Source organism: Lissotriton vulgaris, chromosome 1_1 (genome assembly GCF_964263255.1).
Source record: "Lissotriton vulgaris chromosome 1_1, aLisVul1.2, whole genome shotgun sequence".
NCBI classification, from domain to species: Eukaryota; Metazoa; Chordata; class Amphibia; order Caudata; family Salamandridae; genus Lissotriton; species Lissotriton vulgaris.
The window spans coordinates 2002433145-2002454095 of NC_141685.1; the positions used below are offsets into that span (position 1 = coordinate 2002433145).

The window sequence follows — 20951 nt, forward strand, 5'->3', positions numbered from 1 at the left end:
AAGTGTTCATAAAAAATGAAACCAGGATAAAAAACATTTTGCTAAACTACTGTAAAATTTCAGGTACTATTTCTTTTCAGCATCATTTAGTAACCTGAGTTGATGCATGCTAGTTTTTCCCAAAAATATTGATAATGGAAAATCAGTGTAACCAGTTTCAATAAGATTATGGGAAACAAAAATGGCAAAGCTAAAAGGTTTGACATTGGTTGTCAGCTTTTCAGTTTTGCCAATATGCAACTTGTTTTGGCATGGTTTTTGTAAATAATTCACACAAAAGAGAAGGGGTGAGGGTAACGGACTCTCCTACTCTGGACTCCCAGTCAATACTTCTATACACCTGAAGGAGTAGGGAGTGATAAAAGTGTCTCTATTTAGTGGTGGCACGTGGAGTGTGTTTTAATACTGCCCTCACTCACACAGTTGTGAGCCATGCTTCATCTTAGGGCGATACTAAACACCCCTGAGCAGCCAACGCCTGGGGTGGAGCAATAGGTTAGGGGATGAGAAACAACACAAAAGAGAAACAATAATGTCTAAAGTGACTGGAACCACTGTTGTGGGAGTTGTCGGACCCTCACCATTATAACAAACATTGGCAAAAGCAAACATTGTTCTTTTGGTCCCGAAAAGCACACACTGCTATAGTAGTTACTGGCACTGAACAAAACCGCTTTGTGTGCCGTTCTGCTTCTTGTGAAAGAGCAGAATGCTGTCACTCAAAGTGAAATCAACAGATACAGAGAGAGAGAGAGAGAGAGAGAGAAAGAGAGACAGAACTTTAATACGTACAAAAGGTAAAACGGTCAACGCCAGACCAAATTAGGGGCCCAATTATTAAAGAAAGTCTTAAAAGTGCACTCATAGTATATGTCCTGCATTAAGTGCAGCTACACTGCTTTCGTGAATTCCAAATAATTTAGAGAAGTAGCACAAGAAATAGCACTCCTAAAAAATATTTGTGAACTGCATTTTAGGATGAGAAAATATGCATGTGTAGATTTGCTCATGCAAAAATCTGAGTTTTTGCAAGTTCGCTTTCTCTCCAACCACTTATTTACCAACTCTGAAATAAGGTTTATGTCTGCCATTGTCAGAAGTAAATTTCTAACATTTCTCAGTACGGGAAAAGATTAGAGAAGAGTGGTTTAAAACCTTCAAAACATGCAAGTTAGTAGGTTTGCACAGACTCAAAAGGTAATTCTAACCATGGAACTATTGCTTACCACTACCTTCAGCCCCAGTATGTAGATCTGCAGAAACGTGGCAACATAAGGGGATTGCAAGTATTCAAACACTACTATGATATGAGCCTGGGTATACTCAGAGAGTCTATATCAAAGCTCTTATATCATGAGTTTGCTGCCATAATTTGTCGCTGCACTACATGGCACCAAACAGGCAAGTGGATTTTGTTACATGACAAGTAGGTTTATGAAGAAACCTGCCCCATGGGCAAGTAGATATTTTTTTTAATTCAACACCCCTGAGCATGGGGGCAAAACACCACTTTATCTGGAAAAGACATCATGTAGGGAGGTGTGCAAGATAGAGCCTGCAACTCACTCTCCGGGCCGACGTTATCACCACTCGAAATTCTGTCTTGATGGTAAGCAGCTAGAGGGGACAGTTGTGTAAAGGCTCGAAGGCAGCCCACATAAGAAAAGTAAGGACCATAGTAAGGTCCCACTGCAGCATAACAAAGGGCATGGGTGGAAACAAGTGAACCAGTCCTTTCAAAAACCTATTTACAATTGGGGATCTAAAGAGAGAGGGTTGGTCTGGCAGAGTTGACTGGTGTGCGTGGAGGACCCTCCCCTGCTGTGGTAACAGAAGATCCTCCCGAACGGGCAGTCCGATCGGAGGCTCAATACTCATTTTCAGAAGTTCTGGATATCAGACTCTCCTCTGCCATTCCGGAGCCATAAGAATGACTTGGGCCTGGTGGCTCCTGATCATCTTCAGAACCCTGGGCAGGAGTGGTATGGGCAGAAAAGCATACAGCAGGCCTGAGGGCGACGCATGAGAAAAGGCGGCGTCGAGCGATAGCCACCTTGGGAAACTCCAGCGTGCACTATTGCTGACACTGTGTGTTCTCTTGAGAGGCAAACAGATCTAACCAAGGATCTAGCCAGCGCTGAAAGAGACCTTGCACCACCTCCAACTGGAGATGTCATTCATAATCCGCTAGGTATTGACAGCAGAGTTTGTCTGGCCTGACGTTAAGAAAACCTGCCAGGTGTTGAACCACCAGTGTTATGCCCCCCTGTTCCAGCCATGTCCAGAGACACAGGACCTTTTGACAAAGGGTCCACGACCCCACCCCGCCCTGCTTGTTGCAGTGGTGGTGTTGCTCGTGAACACCTGCACTAACTTCCCCTTGACAGAGGGAAGAAATACCTTCAATGCCAACTGAAACACTAGAAGCTCCAATAAATTGATGTGGAGCTTCGACACCACCAGAGACCAGTTTCCCCTGATCTCCACCTCTCCCATATGGCCGCCCCATCCCAAAGTGACACATCTGTCATGACTCTGAGATCTGGTTGGGGAAGGGAAAGTGGTCTGCCGTTCACCCAATTGCGGTTCATCAATCACGATTGCAGATCTCTCGCAGTTCATTCTGAGATCTTTACCACGTCAGTGAGATTTCCCGGATGATACACCCACTGGAACTTCAGGTCCCACTGTAGAGCCCGCATACACCACCTGGCTTTAAACACAGGATGCAGTAGGCCATGAGGCTCAATAGCCTTAGAGTCAGTCTCAGCAAAATCCAGGATAGAGGCTGAAACATTTGAACCATAACCTGAATATCCTAGGCTCACTGCTCAGGCAGATAGGCCCGAAACTGCGCTGTGTCCAGAACAGCCCAGATGAAAGGAAGCGTCTGAGAAGGAGTCAGGTCTGACTTCAGCACATTAATAGAGAACTCAAGCAAATGCAGGAGGTTCGCTATAGTCTGAAGGTGAGAGACAACAGCCTTGGGCGAGGATGCTTTCACCAGCTAGTCAGCTTTCACCAGCCTGTCGTCAAGGTAGGAGAACACTGACACCCCTAACCTGCGCAGATGAGCTGTGACCACGGACATTACCTTGGTGGACACCCGAGGGTCACTAGCAAGGCCGAAGGGGAGCACAGTAAACAGAAAGTACTGGTGACCTACACTGAACCGCAGGTATTGCCTGAGACCCATAAGAATGGGGATGTAAAAATAAGCATCCTGCGGGTCCAACACTACCATCAAGTGTTATTGGTCTAGGGCAGACAAGACCTGAGCCAAAGTAAGCATTCTGAACTTCTCCTTCTTGTGGAAGAGATTTACGGTTCAAAGATTTAAAATAGGCTGCAGCCCTTTCTTCTTTTTCCGAATCAGAAAGTAGCTGGCATTATAGCTACTGACTACTTCTGTATCCTGGACCCTCTCTATTGCCCCCTTGGCTAAGAGAGCAGTAACATCCTCTTGGAGCAGTTTTAAATGATCCTCCACCAGCCGTTCTTGATTTGGCAGAATGGGAGGATGAAAAGAAAGGAACGGCAGAGTATCCCTCCGGAATGATCTTCAAGACCCACTTGCCCGATGTTATGTACCTCTAGTGGGGTAGATGATGATAGATTCTTCCACCAACTGAAGTGGTGTGGTCTTGCATAGTGAGAATTGGATTGCTTGGAGGCTGCGGCTGCTGAGGATAAGGTGACTGACGACTTCTGGCTTCCATTCCTTGGATAGAATGAACAACTTGGGAAGTCTGCGAAGGACAGCGGCTGGGATAGGGCAGACACATCTGGAACCCGAAAGGCGGAAAGCTAGACTGACCACAAGGTGTAGAAGAGAGGCCCAAGGATCTGGCCGTAGTTCGAGAGTCCTTGAAACGCCCTAGGGCGGAGTCGTCTTCTCCCCAAAAATTGGGAAACAGCCCAACAAGCATGCAGTATTCACCAATTGCAATGCCAGGCTGGAGGAAGAAAACATCTTCTTCCCAAGTGATTCCAGCCTCTTGGATTCCCTATCCGGAGTGGCGGAAGGGACCGTGCCCTGGGAGGTAGAAGCCTGCAGCACAAAGCTTTCAGGGGGGGTATGTTGGCTGAGGAGCTATGGGTCGCCCGGAGTGGGCGATGGCGGCATGCAATTGTCCTATTCACAGCAGTCCCTATGCTAGGTTTGGACCACGTGCCTAGAAGGACATCAGTAAGTGCCTCATTGAAGGGCAAAAGGGGTACAGAGGTGGAAGGCCCAGGCTGAAGCACTTCGGTCAGGAGATTAGACCTGAACAGTTGGCAGAGAGAGCTTGCCAGTATCTGGGGAAGTGTTCAGTCTACTGGCCTCCCCAAGTTCCCCATACCAGTCCATCTGCTCTGCAGAAACATCATGGTGTTTTAAAGGGTCAATAGGCCCCTCCAAAACCTCTCCCGAGTCTACAACATCATTAAAATGTTCAGGCGACAACATAGAACCCCTGGGTTCTATCGATGTCTGAATCTGCATTGAGTGACGCCGTTCCAAATCCATGTCGTCGGGGATAAGGATGGGGCTGGAACCGCCGGGGGCAACAGCAGCCCCAAAGGCACCGACTTCGGGTCAGACACCAGGGAAGGTTGCAATGGCACAACCGCCGGCATCCCGGATTGGATCGCTGAGGCCCCACTGACACCATGGCTGGTGGATGGGTTCCCTCTGACCAATTTGGATCCGAGGGCTCACCAGCGGGGTCCGTACACTAAAATATGCAGTGCATGACATTGGAAAAGTATTTAAGTTGAGCGGGCTCCCAGAAAGGGAGGGAGGTTCGAACTCGACCCTGGCTCCGGCTCTGCAGAACCGTACCTAGCGCATCAATGCTCCTACCTCGTTCGTTGACGGACGACAGTCGAGGCGAAGATGAAGTCTACTTGAACTTCTTTTTGTGCCTCTTCCCAGAGTGTCCCAATGACCTTGAGTGGGTTGAAGTAGACTTGGGGCTCCGGGAGCAGACCTGGGACTACCGACTACCAGGCTGTAAGGAGCTTCATAGCCCACTCTCGCAAAACCTTCAGAGCCATCGCCCAACAGTGCGAGCACAACTTTGATTCGTGGTCGCACTCAAGACAACAGAGACAGACACGGTGGAGGTCGGTTATTAACATCATGCAGCAACAGGCACCAGATGGTTTAAACCCGGTCATCCTCGAAGACATCCTCACATACAATGGAAAAACGTTTAAAAGCGAAAGAGGTGTAGCTCTTGCCGGATAGGCGCTTAACTGGCGGGGAAGGAAAAGAACTGAGGTCCGAGCACGTGGGTGGCGTCTATATAGGTGACTGTGAGGTCATAACCGACGCTAATGAGAGCCGATGACAGCATGCAGTGCTGAATGGAGCTACCCAACGGCACGGGCAATGGGTATTGCTCGAGCAAAAATTTACGGATCCAGCTTGACGCCTGGGAAATCGAAGGTATAGAATCTGCAGCTTGCTAGAGTCTCTACCAGATGATAATGCATTACAGAAGGAAAGTAACTTGTTCATCGGATAATTCATGCAACATGGATCCCGGTGGCATGGCGATGCCTATTGTCACACTCTGTCGAGGGAGAACATTTAAGGGTATTGACAAACTGTCAGGGCCAGAACATTCTGTGTTAACCAGCAGCCAGAAAGAATTCAAAGAACATCATGGTTACTTGAGAGTCCTCCCCCATGCCCACTTACTTCATCAAGGTCTTCCACCTGCTTACTTACCTACTGGGATCATGAAGATGATGTGTCCCGGCCGCAAGAGTCTTAGTAAAAATGCTGGTGCGTCCCAGTGCGTGGTGATGTCATGATGTGCCGGCACCGGACTCAATTGGTCAGTGTTGACGGGCCCTCTATGTTAATCCTTTCGGTGCTTAGAAATGAGGCAAATCTGGCCGAGTCTACCTAGCAGTGCTGGCATTACTGTGACTCCGTGCCCCAGCGCGTAGTAACATCATGACATACAGGTGCCGGACTCAATTGGTCAGAGTTCACGGGCCCCCCCATGTTAACCCTTTGAGTGCTTGGAAATGAAGCAAATCTGGCAAATGTGAGTTGAGCCGGTTCATCTTGGTATACACTAAAAAATCTAGGTGAATGATCCGCATGAATTTCCAGGCAGCAGAAGTCATTTTTTCGCCTTGCAAATTGTGATGTTGTACAGTGTCAATGCATGATCAGTTGAAAGGAATACCAAACATAATGTGTATAGATACCCTAGGTTGATAGTCTCCTTAAAAACACCAATAAACAAAGAGAAATGTTCTTAAAAACTAGGGGAGAAAATCATTCTTGTCTTATCAGTAGAGAGTTTCGGTGCAAAGAACAAGGATTGGGTTAACCCAAGGTGATAGCATTTCATGGTATGTTATTGTTTAATCCACTTTGATGTGTTCACAAACGATAAATCCATCTCTGCTCCTTTTCAAAAAGACTGTTCTGGAGGTCATTCTGATTAGGCCGAAGTTGTTCAATTATGACCCAGCATAAGTCATTAGTTGTGTGGACTTTCTTAAGGAAATGATTCTTCATTTTTGCAGTATTGCGTTTACATCTAACATTGCTGCGGTGTTCGCAGATCCCTTTTCCCATTTGAGGTTGCCGGATTGTAAAATGCACCCAAGTTTATAGATTATTTTGGTCACTTGGTTTCCTTTAATGCTATAAGTTGTGACACATAGTAAAGTCACCATTGTGTCCCTCTTATGGGAATCTTCTAAAGGACATCTCTGTTTTGGTGGCGGGCTGGTTTCCTGTTGGACCTGATGATTTTTTCAGGATAATCTCAGTCCTTTAGTTTTTCCTGAGAGGGCCTTTGCCTGGACATGGTAGTCTTCCACTCTGCTGCAATTCCTTATGAGCCTTACAAACTAGCCATACAGAAAAATCTACCTCAGAGCCCTGGGGTGAAAGCAGTCAAACTTCAACACATTTTTATTTGACGTGGGTTTGTAGTAAGTCTTTGTTTGTAGTTTACCATTTTCTGCAAAAATAGTGACATCCAAGAAGTTAATAATTCTAGTATCCATGGTATGTGTAAATTTTAAACTTGCGTCACAACCATTGAGCCATTCCAAAAACTGTTTAAGAGAGTCTTCCTATCCTTCCCAAATCAACAGAAGGAAATTGATATAACATTTCAAGAACTATGAAGATCTAGTGAAAGGACTGTTTGCGTTCACACTATGGGCAAAGGTGTTCTCAATGGATGTTATGTATATCTGGAGAAAAAATGTGCCCTCAAATTCCCAAAACAATTCTCCTTTAGAGCCAGGTGTGCACAATACAACACAAAATCCTGTGGAGTGTTATACTCCCAAGTAGTTTCATCTAGGACGTTCTTATTGACCCTGATCGTCTCATCCGGAGAAAAGCTGGTATAAAGGCTTTCTATATCCAGGCTTATCCAGAGATTGGTTTCTGGATCAAAGCTGACCTCTTTCAGTAGGTTCAGTAGGTCTTTTGTATCCTCCAAATAGGTAGAGGTACTTTGCATCAGGGGTTTTAAGAACTCATCACAAAAGTGCGAAAACTTGGAGGGAACCTATCCTTGATAAGACTGGACATTCTGGTGGTGGGGTCTTGTCCTTGTGGCTCTAGGGCAGTGTATAGAAATAAGGAGTCCTAGCTTTTTAATGCAAAGCAAATCTGCTTCTTGTTTAGAGATGTTACCATTAGACTCTGCATCGTACACAAGATTGGGTATCCTGGTCTTGAGTTCCATGGAAGGGTGGGTCATCAGAAGGAGGTCTGTAGTTCTTTGCATCGTCCAGTAGTCGTCTGTACTCAACTGTGTAGTGATCCTTATCCTGCAAAATCACAACTCCCCCTTTGTCAGCTTTCAGCTTGTTCAAATGTGAGCTACTCCACAGTCATTGCAGTCGTAGGAGGGCAGAAGGTCAATTTATTTTTTTAGGTCAGTGTCACTTCTCATGCCAGTATCCTCAATGGGTTCAGTTTTCAAAGAAATCCTTTAGTTTTAACTTTCTGAAAAACTGTGACAGTTCACATTGGAGTCGGAACTTATCCAGGTGCGCTGTGGGTACAACCCTAGTCATTTATTAAGAACATTCACCCGAGTATACGTGAGGATAATTATGTTACTATTCCATACTTCTGCTGGTCCCTGGTTGGGGTTCTTTGGATCTGCTCCCTGCATTAATTCCCATGTTGTTCTCCTCCCAATGTATCTGGTTTGCTCTTCTTTTGCCTCAGCATCTCCTCCATCTCACTAAAAAAGGAAATCTCTGATTCAGGGGGAAAAGGGGTGGTGAGCCTTGTTGAAAAGGAATACTTCAGCAAAACATAGGGTGGGGTTCTGGTAGATTAAACGGTGCTAGGAATCGCATTGGATGCTGAAATAGATAGTTCTGTCATTGTTGTGGCCACTGTTGGAACCTGGTTCTACCTTTCTGTTTGCCATTTGAACTGTCCCCACTGGACCCACTACCTGTGTCTGATGAATTCTCATCTGAAAAATCTGATGGATCCTCGTGTCTTTCTGAAGGGGTATAAGCTGGATCTGCACAAGGGTAGGTTCTTGTGTATGAAAATCTTTTGAGGTCTTTTTGAAAGCTATATATATATATTTATTGTGATTTTTTTGTGAAAATCTTTTTATTAACATTGCTCACAGATTCACAAAATACATCGCAGTGCTCAATATACTTGAAATCTTCAGTTGACCTTTGTACATGCTCAATATACTTGAAATCTTCAGTTGACCGTTTTACAATCAAGGGCAAATCATACATAATCAAGGCATCAACACCTATATCACACCTCTCTCGCTTCCCCCCCCTGTATCCCGGTACTTCCGCCAGGGACCCCAGATCTTCCTCCATTTCCTCACACTCCCCCTTGCCTTGTAGACTGTCTCCTCCGCCCTTTGACACCAGTCTAAGTCTCGCCTCCATTGTTCCCATTGTGGTGCCTCCTGCGCCCCCCAGTTCCTGGCTACGTTCCTTTTGGCTACCCCGGTGGCCAGGGCCAGACAGATTTCGTTATACCTCGTCCAGTCCGTTGGGCCTTTGATCATTAATAAAAACCATCTTGGTTCCACCGGGACTGACGATCCCAAGACTATCTCCATAGTGCGAGCCACCCTGGTCCAGAAAGGAACCACACTGGGACAGTGCCAGAGAATATGAAAGAACGTTCCCTCATCCTGACAACCCCTCGCACACAGAAAAGAATGGCTTTTGCCCCACGTGAACAGGTGTGTGCGCAGGTAGTACCTCCGGTGCAAGATTTTAAACGGAACCATCCGGAACCGGACACGCACCGCTATTTCCCGTAAACTCTGCAGGGCGTCTTGCCAATCTTCGTCTTCTAAACTACCAATATCCCCTTCCCATTTCGCCCGCAAAGACACTAGTGGTTCAGGAATATTATTAATCAGTTTACAGTAAATGGTTGCTGTGGGCTTCTCCAAGATGGGGTCAAGCAGGAGCCTGTCTTCCATTGGAGAATACTCTGGAATTGAAGTTCCCGATGGAATATGGGCACGCAAAGCGTGGGAAAGACGCAGGTAATGGTAATGTTGTGAGTCATGCATTTGGTATTCCTTTTTTAGCTACTCGAAGGGTCTGAGCCCCCCCGCCCCCATCCAAATATCTCCAAGGTATTCGATTCCAATCAACTTCCAGACCTTGAAGCCAGTGAGCCTCTTCACCTCCTTCAACTGGTCCCCGAACCAGAGAGGGGTTCTGCCGGTTATAGTGTCTGTCCATCCCAGGGATTTATTAGCCTCCCTCCAGCACTGTAGTACCACCCCTGTATGCGAAGACAAGTCACTCCGATGCTTACGTGAGTAGAGAAGGGGTTCTCAAGTGCCATTCGGCATGGCGTACTTGTCCACCCCATAGGCCAGCTCAGAGGCCTCCACGTAGATTCAGGCGTTAATACCCTGGAGCTGGGACGGCCAATAGTATAGTCGCACATCCAGCAGGGCAGGCACTCCGTCGTACACCCCCCTCGTGAGTTTGCTGAGCGCGATTCTTGGATTACTCCCGTCCCAGAGCAGTGTCCGCAGGGTCCGGGATATACGCCTGAACACGCCATCGGGTACCGGGTATGGTGAGTTCTGTAGGATATATAGGAGGCGCAGCAACGCCAACATTTTAAAGAGCTTGGCTCGCCCCATCAGTGTGAGTGGCAAGGAGCGCCAATGGGCAACATCCGATGCCAACCGAGCCTGGTGCGGCTCCAGATTTTTGACAAAGAATTCTGCCCTGTCTCTAGTGATATACACTCCGAGGTGTTTAAATCCCTCCGTGACAACCAGGGCTGCCCATCACGACGGGACCCTCGGGGGCCCCAGAGAGAGGGTATATCAAGGATTTGGTCCAATTAATCCTGTAGCCGGAGTAACTACCGAATAGCACAAAGAGGTGGAGAGCCTGCTCCATAGAATGATAAGGCCTTGCCATGTAGAGGACTATATAGTCAGCGTATAGGTATATACGCTCCTCCCAGTCATCCATGAGTACCAAACCCCAATCTGCTAATCCAGTGAGCCAAGGACTCGAGCTCCAGGGCGAAAAGGAGAGGGGATAGGGGACACCCCTGCCTCGTGCCGCGCCCCAGGGGAAACACCCGAGACGTGACTCTGATCACTCTAACCCTAGCCACGGGCCTCTCGTACAACAAACGCACCCAACTACAGAAAACCGGCCCAGAGCCCAGTCGTTGCAGGACCATGGACATATACAGCCATTCAATACTATCTGGGTGTCACTCACGACCTCGGTCATGTACAACACCCCATAGAGGCGCCTCAAGTTATGCGTAATCCTATGGGGCATGAATCCCGACTGGTCAGGCAGGATCGCAAGTAAACTTGTCGCCAATGCTTTGGCCAAGACCTTGGCTTCCACTTTAATGAGTGAGATGGGACGGTATGAGGAACAATGGTCCGTCTGTTTCCCGGCCTTATGTAAAACCACAATCGTGGCCTCCCGCTGATCTGGCGGGAGCAATCCCTTTTGCCTCGCCTCAAGGAACATGTGTCTCATGGGATTTATCACAATGTTGGCCTGGCGCTTGTATATTTCTACTGGGAGCCCATTGGGCTCCTGCGCCTTCCCAGCCTGGAGCGCGTTAAGGGCTTCACCCAATTCCAGGACCGTAAGGTCAGCCTCTAGGCTGTCAGCCTGCTCCTGAGACAGCGTAGGAAGCGCGAAATCCCGAAAGAACTCCTCACTGTCCGATTCAGATCTGGTGCATACCGGAGTGTATACCGCCTCGTAGTAGGACACGAAGGCCTCCGCTATTTTGACGCCTGACGAAACCAGGTTGCCCGCCTCATTCCTAACTTCCGCAACCCAGGAGCGGCGCTCCCGATCTCTTCGTTCCAACCAGGCTAGCAATTTCATACTTTTATCCCCTGCATCGTAAATCCGGTGTTGCACAGCCAGGGAGTAGGCCCGCGCCTCACCCTCCACCAATGCACAAAGTTCTCGCTGTTTGAGGGCAAGCTTGTGGCGGTACTCCACCGATGGGGCCCCCCAACCTCTCACTCCAACGCCTCGACCTCCTTCTCCAGCTGCGCCACCTGGAGCGCCTCTTCCTTCTTTCGGGCCCCTATCAGCGCCTGAACTTGGGCCCTCAAGACGGTCTTGAAAGCTTCCCACAGGATGACCTGGGACTCGACCGAACCCCGGTTTTCTTCGAAGTACAACTGGGAGCCCTCCCTCAACTGGTCTTCTATGGAATCGTCCTTGAGACGCCATGGGTCTATTCGCATGAAGGTCGCCCTTGTGGTTACCGTCCCTTTAAAGGTGACACTAACCCTGGGCGTAGTGGGGCTACGCGAATCACCACGAAGTGGGGGGAATCTGCACGCACGCCCCCCACTTCGCGTAGCCCAACTACGCGCCGCCGCCTCCCTCCCGCCCTCCTGCCCTCCTCTAAATGCTCTCAATAAAATATTAAAACTTTCTAAAACTAAAAAAAGACTTACTTGCGATGCGGCGTCCTAGGGCTCCTTCTTCCTGGTATCTCTGCCGACTTCTTCCTCACAAATGCTCATGTGCGGGTGTCCGCACATGCCCATGTCATCTTGGATCTTCATGAGCTTGGCTACCTGCTCCTCAAGCCTCTTTGTTTTGGGCTGCAGGCTGCCGACAACACACTCCACCTCCACGACCTTGTCCGACATTTTACCCAAGTCATTTTACCTCAGTAACCAAATCGAGCTTGGGCTCCATGGTGCCCCTCATCTCTTTAATGGCACCACGCATCTCCGTGATGGCTCCCAATGTCTTTTAAGAAAGGGTCTGCCCGTCAGCTTTCCCCTTGCTCCGCTGGCTCCCTCCTGGAGAGTCGCTGTCCCTCCCCACGCTGACCGTATATCTGTCTATCTGGTTGACCTGCCCCTGCTTCAGGGGTATGTTGCGGCCCATGGTTCTGGAATCCACCCCTGTCCGAGCCGCCGCCCACTGTTCCACACCTTCCGTCAGACCTCCAAATCCACATCAGGGGGGACCGCTGCCCTGAACCCTGTGAGGCCCCTGCTAGATGTTGCATTCCTCTGCAGCGGTCAATCCCCTCTCAATTTGTCCCTTCACTCCACTGGGTCACACTCCTGGTAATTCACTGTCCGTCGCCAGCCTAGGCCTGCACGCTGGTATCAGATATGGCCAAGTAATGAAAGAGGAGAGTTCTCTTATGCAGCGATGAGGCCCCCCTCACCTCAGCGGTCACCCAGTAAGTGCCCACCGGATTGCTGTGAGTGACCACCCTTGTCGTGCAGCCATCCCTGTCGCATGGGAACTGACTATGGCAGCTCCTCCTCACACACCAGGCCGAATCTCTGGGACTCTCCACCAGCCTGCTCTGCTCCAAACCGGTCTCTGCAGGCCAACTTGCACCGCTGTCCGAAAAAACGCTGCCACCAGGTCGGGCCAGGCCCTCCCGCCCCTCCCGCCCCTCCACTACTGTCACCTGGGCCACTCAGCTGCCCCTCAGGTCTCTGCCAGTCTCCTGTCCCCAGGCCCGTCAGGCCCAGCACTGCCCTGTTCCCACCTGGGGACATCTGTCTGCTCCCCCCGAAGCGCCAACCGCCACCACTGGGTCCCACTCCTGGGTCCGCCTGCCGCCACTCCTCTGTGTGCTCAGGGCCACACAGCCGACTAGTCCTCCTTTCCGCTTGTCACCCCTCGAGCCGGGGGCTCGCCTCCAGGTCAGGTCCAGGTCAGGCAGGGCACCCGACAGCCGCAGCCCGCGTGGTGGCCCCAATCCACTTCGGCCGCCACCCGCCTGAGTCCTGCCCAGCTAGCTTCACGGAACGGTCGCAGCGGGCATCATTTTAACTCCGTCCAGCACAGCAGAGAGGCCCCAGGAGCCACGACACAGGGGAACCACCAGTCGTCACTTGACGCAGTCCGGTAGCCCCACGCAGTCTCCCCGTGGCGTCTACAGGCGGGGGGGGGGGGCGTCCCACTCACCTGTCCCACCGGTTATGGAGTCTTCAAGCGCTGGACTTGGCGGTGGCGGGCGCCATTTCCTCCTGCCTGTCACACCGCCCGGTCCCCGGATTAATGGCCTCCAAACACCGCAAAAACGACCCAGGCAGGACCGCTATGCCGTCTCTCGTCTGCCCACCACTACCACACGCGGTGAGTTTTATTTCTTAATAACGGATTATGCCGGATGGTGGGTGACCTTGATGGTTTTGCTAGAGCAGCTCCTCTAGTGTGCGGCCATCCTCGTTGGCTGCTGGCCAGCCCCCCAAACCTATATATTTTTGATTGTGTCATTTCTTTATTGACTTCATCAAGTTTTTTCTTAAATGAATTGATAGCAATTTGAATCTCAATTAGCTTGGCATCTGACAGTCTCTTAGCTGCTTTTATGATCAAAATAATCTAATCCATAGTACAGTGCAATGCAATTTGTGCCCAGTCTACCCTGAAAGTGGCATCTTCCAGGAAGATCATGGGAGCATTTGTCACAATCAAGCCTTGTGTGGCCGTATTAGATCTTAAGTACTCTATTACGAGTACGCCATGCAGAACGGTCCTAATCTTGGTCCTTTTTTATCCACTTAGGCTGTCCCAATCTTTGGTCTGGGAAAAATTCTGGGCTATATTAAGGTCCACGAGTAGAGGGGGCCTGATAGAATTAGGTTTATGTCATCTTCTATAAAGGTTAGACCCGGCTTCTCTGCCATGATTCTGATTCCCTATAAATAGGGAGGGGTGTGTACTAATTAACCCTCACAACTGTGCGCTGCTTTAATACACTAAACAGAAAAGAGAGTGAGGATCAAAAGTACTTGGCCTTCTCCCCTAGATACTTGCAAACAACAAGAACGAGTCGAATACCATATTTTTCAACTAGAATCCAGTGTACAGTCAGTAGTCTCTCAGGAATCATTGGGTTCCAACCTAATGGGCAGAGTGCCTCCTAGGTTTGCTGCGGTGCCCGATTACAGCGGAGCAGGATTTTTCTTAGTGACAAAGTGAATTTAGTGCCTCTAGAATACCCTTCCTAATCAGCATAAATGTAGTAGTGAGTTCCCGTGGTAGGATTAAAAACAATGGTGGATGTGAAAGAGAAAAAATGATCTCATACATCCAGAAATGGGCTACATGTTTTAGTCAATCAATGTATGCACGGTGGCTTTCTTCAGGACCAGTGCTCTCAGGGCTGGAGACGACCCTAGACCAGTGAAGTGAACGCACACTCACTAAGTTGTGTGCAAGCGTGGTGAATTCGCAACTTGCAATTTACACCCAAACTAGTATATGTGAAAGAAAAGCAAAAGAGACATAAATCATATTTTAAAACAACACCAATTTTTAGAGCGGATGCAGAATTTGCTGAAGTGTGCTTTCTCAGTGCACCATAAACCTCGTGCAACTAGCTAGAGGTTTTTTTGGTTAAAAAAAAAAACAATTTTATTGGTAACAAACAGCAGCCTTCCAGGCATTACAGAGTCATCAGTGGCAAGGCAATAAGCAACTAAGATCAACAGTTCCTCAGTTATACATAGTAAAGGATATTCAACACATCGTTCCATATGGTACAGAGCCATCTCTACAAGCGGGAACATCCTAACGATCTATGGTAACCAGTGTGAATCAGTATGTATCTTCTACCCCTCGGTGCTCTAAGGGCTGCCCCCCAGTGATATGATGTCTCCTGGCCCGTCCCGTTGCTCCAGTATTATCCGCCTCTCCCTCCGCAGTTCCACCGTGGGAGAGATGCATATATCCCCAATTTACTGTCCTATTTTGTGGGGCATCCACGCCCCTTGAACACCGTCTTCTCAGCCACCAGTGCATGATCCATATCAGTCGCCCAGTCTCTCACCCTAGGTGTCGCCGCTGAACCCTTTTGAGTGATATTACGTTTGGCTACAGCCCATCCATTAGTTGCCCATGATTGTTCCACCTGGGTGAGGTCCGTTGCTTCCCATATGTTAAGGAGGCAAGCCTTGGGGGAGGGAAGAATGGATTTGCCACAGGCTCTGGACATCTGTCAAGTTAGATCAGTCCAATAGCTCTGTATGTGGGGACCGTCCCATAGTTTGTGTGTGAACGTGCCAGTCAGGTTGCTGTGATGTAAGCAGTGTGCGTCCGTCCTCCTACCCAGTCGAAACAATAGGGGGGCATCAAAGTAAACCCTGTGTAACACCTTTAGCTGGACTAATCGTAGTCTTTATGGCGTAGCCACCTCCCTGGGGAGGCGAGCGCCTCCCTCCAATCATCCTCCTCTAGCCCACCCAGCTCGCTCTTAGTTTCAGCATCAGATCAGTCCGGTTATTGACTAGTTTCTTATATGTAAGGGATATCGCTTTGCGGTCCATGTGGTCTAATAACAGTCGATCCCCCAGGGGGGAGGATTCCGGAATGAGACCATCTCGGGGGAGGGCTGAGTCAATTGCGTGACTGATTTGTAGATATCTAAAAGTCTCCGAGAGAGCGAGGTGGTACTTCGCTTGCAGGTCTGCGAACCTGGCTTTTTTACCCTTAACCCAAAGGCCCCCAACCCTGGAAATATCAATCAAGTCCCACTTGTCGAATCTCGGGCACGAACTAAGGCGTCCTAAGAGATCAGGCTCCCATAACGGAGTTGCCCTCGTGAGGCGGTTATGCCACCCCAACTTGAGCTGTACTTTGTGCCAGACCTCAACCGTACGGGCCGCGGGGCCTGTCAGTTGTAGCTGGAGGTTTTTATTGCGACCATGCACTTGTTCAGAGCCGCATGCAACCGTTTCTATCACATGTGAAAGAAAGTCTCTGTACCTGTATTACTGTAGTGCAATCCGCTCATATTCATCAGGCATGATCATGATCAAAGAGGTCAGTGCACATGCAAGTCAAGGATAAGGTAATAGCACGCACGCGCGCTATGCTGCTGTAATTGTAGGCTGCAGCGCTGGTCATTTTTAAAATTACCGTTTTTTCTATTTACTTTTGTTTTAATTTCAATTCTACCCTGTTCTTAACTGTGCTTGTAGCGCCCACACACCTGCACTTTAAATTGGGCCCCTCACCGCGTTTTGAGCGGATTTGTAATCTTTCTGCCTTCGTTTTGGCGCGTGGCCGCCATCTTGGGGGTGGCTAGTGTCGAGTGTGCCACTTGTTGAGCGCTCTAGCGCTTATTACGACCACAGGTGAGCCCTACTTAATGCTCGCTATACCCGCGCAGCGGTGACGCGCAGCGGTAGCGCCGGACTCTCGCCTGAGTCTAGCCAGAGTCCTGCCCGTCTGCGCCCGTCAGCGACCCGGAGGCGCTCGGGGCGGCTGGGCAGGCTCGGCCATCCAATATGTGCCATACTGGACCACTGGCGCTGCGTTACACTGCCGGGGAGCTCCGCGCTCTCCTCACTGCTTCCAGTGGCTGCTGTACTGTCTTCCCTGGGCGTCACCGTGGTAAGTCCATCTGCCCCGGTTGCGGCAGGCGTCCCTCCCGTGCTCTGCCATGGCCCCCTGGCAATAACAGCGCCAGTGTGGGATATCTCTGCATGCTACTAAACACCAGATCGGCGTGCAGACATGCACAAGACATCTTTGAGCTTCTTGACACGGCTAAGCCACTGTGTCTTATGCTCACCGAGACATGGTGGGGAGAACTTTCGAATCCAGACGTCGCCATGGCAATTCCGCCTGATTATAACGTCTTCAGGAAGGACAGAGCTAAGGGAAGGGGCAGTGGAGTGGCACTGGTGGTGAAGAAAGGCACGGCTTGTACTATCTTGCCAGTGGAGGACATTCGTGGCTCGGAGGCCCTCGCTTTTTCTATCGCTTTGGCTCTGCATCAATCAGTCAAGGGATTATTGGTCTATAGACCGCCTGGCCCACCCGGAACGTTCTTTGAAGATCTTGACTCCGTTTTACTGGGACTGGCCCTGAAAGCAGAACACTGTATCGTGGCCGGGGATTTTAACTTCCGGATGGATGATCCATCTGACGCGGCCGCTATTAAAATCTCAGAGGCTATGGCACCGCTGGGATTGCTCCCCTATCTGCATGGGCCGACGCATGACAAAGGGCACACTCTTGACCAGGTTTTCTCGACTTCCCCTCTTGAGGTGTTAGAGATTATCCCAGTACTATGGTCAGACCATTTGCTGGCTAAATTTTCGATCAAAAGCACAGTTAAATCGGCTGTTGCCGCCCCACAGCAGCATGGTCGAACCCATAGGGCGTACCATCGAGTGACCCCTGAGATGCTGGCTCAGGCTGCTTTGGATCATCCCTGCCCCCTCTCTGGCGACTTGACGAAGGATCTGGAGTCCTTGCAGGCATGGCTTAACGATCTTGCCCCGGAACTAGCCCCCCGTCTTACTCCCAAATGAGTTTCCGCCCCTTGGTTCACCGCAGCACTGACGGCCAGGAGGCAGCAGTGCAAGGTAGCTGAAAGAGCTTGGCGGGTAAAATATGACTCGGAGGCTAAGTTGACCTATAAGAGCGTGGTTAAGGAGTATCACCCGGACATTCGCCTGGGTAAGAAAGCCTACCTGGCAGGGAGGATAGAAGCTGCCTCCAACTCCTGTAAGGATATTTTCTCTATAGTTAGAGAATTTTTATCTCCACGGACTAACATCTCTGAGGAGAGGCCCTCTGACTCTTGGGCCTCTGATCTTGCTAGTTTTTTTACTAGCAAGATCCAACTTATACAGGATTCTTTTCCGTCGGCGGTACCCGCGGAGCGGATTAATTCTGAGGCCAACCGATTGTCCCCGGCTTCGCCAGGCTTGACGCTGGGCGTATTTCCACCTATATCTGCGCCCGCCTCTTTAGCACTTATGGGCAACTTGAAATCGGGCTCGCCCTTGGACCCATGCCCTGCTAAAATTCTGGCGAAATTGGCCGAGGTGATTAATGCATTGGCTAACCCGCTATTGAATCTCTCGCTGAGCCAGGGAGTGGTTCCGCAGGCTTGGAAGCAGGCAATGGTCATCCCGCTGCTCAAGAAGCCTGGTCTGGACCCTAAGGCCCCAGTTAACTACCGGCCTATCTCTCTGCTGCCGGCTCTCACGAAAATTGTTGAAAAGCACGTGCAGACGGTGCTGTCCAATTTTCTAGAGTCGAATGAGATTCTGCACGCCACCCAGTCGGGCTTCCGTCCTAATCTCAGCACGGAGACTGCGCTCCTCGAGGTCTCCGAAACTATCAAAGGGATTTTGGATACTGGGGACAAAGCCATGCTGGTGATGATGGATTTGTCGGCGGCTTTCGACACCGTCCCCCATGACGGCCTTCTCTCAAGACTCTATGAGATAGGACTACGGGGGACGGTGTTCAGCTGGTTTTCCTCCTTTCTAGCTGGCCGCCGGCAAACGGTCTGGGCCTCGCCAGATTCCGCCGTGATGCCGCCTCTGGGAGTCGGGGTCCCTCAGGGCTCTATCTTGAGCCCGACCCTCTTTAATATCTTCATGACCCCTTTGGCGGCGTTGGCGGAGTCGTTTGGGGCCCGGATCATATCCTATGCAGACGACACCCAGCTCCTCTTCTCGTGCAAGAGAGGAGGAGACTTTGAGGGGGAGAGTATCCGGGATTGCCTTGGGGCTGTGTTTCAATGGTTTCAACTGAACAGCCTCAAGTGCAATTCCGATAAGTCCGAGGTACTCTTCTTTGGGTGTGACATGGAGCCAGACTGGCAGGCTTGGTGGCCTACCAACATGTTCCCCCCAACTTGTTCATCCCAAATGGCTAAGAACTTGGGTGTCAAGATGGACAAGGGGTTGACCATGAAGTCCCAAATCCTGGGGGTGTCGGGCATTTGCTTCGGCCTCCTTAGGATGCTACGGAGGTTTCTTCCCCTCTTATCGGAGGAGCACAGGAAGCTGACTGTGCAGGCCCTGATAGGCTCTAGGCTAGATTATTCTAACGTTCTGTACCTGGGCCTGCCAGAGTACCTGCTACAGCGGCTCCAAGTTGTGCAGAATGCTGCGGCGAGAGCGATTTATGGATTGAACAGACGCGCCAGTGCTGCGGGCTTGCTCCAGACCCTGCATTGGCTCCCAATCGGCAAGCGGATCGCCTTTAAGGCTTTGACCCTAACATACAAGGCCCTCCATGCGACGGGAGCAAAGTACCTCCAAAAGAGACTTGCCTTCTACCGACCGGCTCGTTCTCTGAGGTCAGAATCCCTATTTTTGGCAACTGTCCCGCGAGTGAAGAGAGCGTGCTTGGGAGGTCGCTCCTTTGGACTACTGGCGCCACAGCTGTGGAACTCTCTGCCTCTCACTCTTCGGGGAGCCACCAGCTTATTAGCTTTTAGAAAGGACCTCAAAACCTGGTTGTTTACCCAGTAGGCCTTTTTCTTGCTTGTTGTTTTCTTTCTGTCTGTGACACTTTCTCTTTTAATGTGTTATGTTAGTCAACTGCAGCCTACCTTAAATAAAAGCGCCGGGACACTCTTTTTGAGTAGCCGTGCGCTCTATAAAAGCCATTTTAACATAACATAACATAACATAACATGACGTTCTTGTGGAGTACAAGAATAATTTATGTAATTAAATCACACATCCATACAACAAAGTCTCACTGTCAGGCCTTAGTCCACGCTCCTGGTCGAAGGCAGAAGTCTTGCAGAGCTTCTCCACCTCGCACAGCCCAACGGGATTCTTGACAGTTAACAATTGTTCTGTCTTCAAGTTTATGTTGGGCGTCTGCATCCCTTGGAAATGAGCTCTCCTGTGTTCTCCGTACTTCTCAACAGTAGTCTATAATAGCAGCTGCAACTACAAATTGGATAGGCCAACAACACAGGCCATGGGAGTGACTAGAGGCCAACACCTTGATATCAGCTGCAGTGATAGGTGTACTAAAGGGTTACCCCAGGGCTTTAGCCCTGCTCTTTTTTATTCTCTTATCAACACCATCTCCTTGCTGAGATGTCATTAGTCCCCTTCGCGTGTCCCTTTATGAACGAAAGAGCACCCACTGCAGTGTACTGGAGAGCCTGGTTTTTCCTTCTGCCAGTGTGCCCCACCCTGCTTACAAGAATGAAACAAATCACAAATATGTCAGGGGTGATTCCTTTACCTCCTCTCCTGGTGTTTCGACATCGAGCCCTGGGTCTCCCAAAGGTGAAGCCACGAGTCTTTCATGTACTGTACTATTCATAGGCACACATGCACCCAGCACATAAGTACAGCATTTAAACACTGTACAGCATTACATCCCTCCAGGTATTGTACCATTTTTCGGCACAAATAAACCTAGCACATGCATGAAAGCTACACACACTGCACATCACTACATACTTTATGCATTGCACTACTCACAGGCACACATAAACCCAGCACATGAACAGGCATGCACTGCACTATCCCTGCATGGTACCATTGCCAGGCACACTTATATCCAGCACATGTAGCTCACACATGCACTGCGCAACACTTCATCTCTAAACGATTCAGGTCAAGGTCGAGTTAAGTACACAGCAGCCAAACTTTAAATGAGTGAGCCTGTAGGCCTCACTCAAGTGGCAGGTA

General features: G+C 49.7%; 1 protein-coding gene across 1 annotated transcript in view; it reads right to left on the reverse strand.

The window, feature by feature from the left end:
- The window catches only part of ECHDC3 (enoyl-CoA hydratase domain containing 3), a 281205-nt gene that overhangs the window by 174080 nt on the left and 86174 nt on the right, over positions 1–20951 (reverse strand). The gene's annotated exons all lie outside the window — the stretch shown is intronic.